Below are 1,049 nucleotides of genomic sequence, written 5' to 3'. Positions count from 1 at the left end.
GCCGCGGGGCCTGCCGGCGGCAGGGCCAGGGCTGCGGGGCCGCACTCTGCCCCGCTCTGAGTCCCGCCAGCGAGGAGCAAGCGGGTGGCTCAGCCTCGCCGCAGGAGCTGACCCCGCGGAGCCCCCGCCTCGGCTTTCCTGCCCGGGAAGGAGCCTCCTGGCCTTTTCCTCGCAGCTGCCATGAGAAGCGTTATCGGTCGGGGCAGGGCAGGGGCCAGCCCTTCCCAGGAAAGGAGCAGTCCCTTCCCCTGTGAAGACCTTTCTTAAAGGTCTTTTCCAACCCAAGTGATTCTATGATGCAGCTCCAGCGCCAAGTGAGGCCAAAGAGCTCAGGAAGGCACCAGCTCCGGTCCCCGGAGCGAGCGCAGGCACCAGGACATGCAGCAGGGATGGAGCCCATCCCGGTTTGTGTTGCCTGTGGGCAGAAATCCTCCTCCCCGCAGCACTGACTTGAAACCACAGCAAATGTCTCTGTAATAGCCCAGGCATCAAACAGCTCTAAAAACCAGAAACAAAACACCCTCCAACACACACCCCCCCCGCCCGGAGATGCCAGAGCCAGGACGGACGGATGGTGCCAGGCTCCCCCGGGCACAGCAGCCTTGGCACCCAGGCTTCACTCGGATTTGCAGAGGTGAGCCGTTGGGAGGTTTCACTCTGGCTCTACGAGGGAGGGTGTTTTCCCCAGCGCTCCGGGAGCAAACAGCTTTCACCATCTCACACAGAGCTGCTGGCCCCGCTCGGCAGGCATAAAAAAGCCATAGAAACAGCGCAGGACCCCAGGGGAGCAGCGGGGCTCTGCTGTTACTTAATCCCTGGCCGGCAGCGGGGAGGAAGCCTGCTGCAGCCCGAGCAGGGAGGAGGTAAAACTGCGTCACCGCATCCACAGCGTCGGGGCGGGGGAGAGCCGAAACCCAGGATGTGCTGATTTTAGACAAATCAACCCAGCTGAAAGCTCTGAGTTTCGGTTCCTTTTCCTGCAGCGACGCAACCAACAGCCATGGAGCCGTTTCCCCACGAAGCCGCCGCCACTGCGCCCCCGGCGGGCG

This window comes from Egretta garzetta, unplaced genomic scaffold, assembly GCF_000687185.1.
Source record: "Egretta garzetta isolate BGI_Z169 unplaced genomic scaffold, ASM68718v1 scaffold223, whole genome shotgun sequence".
Lineage (NCBI taxonomy): Eukaryota > Metazoa > Chordata > Aves > Pelecaniformes > Ardeidae > Egretta > Egretta garzetta.
This window is presented reverse-complemented; position numbering follows the sequence as displayed.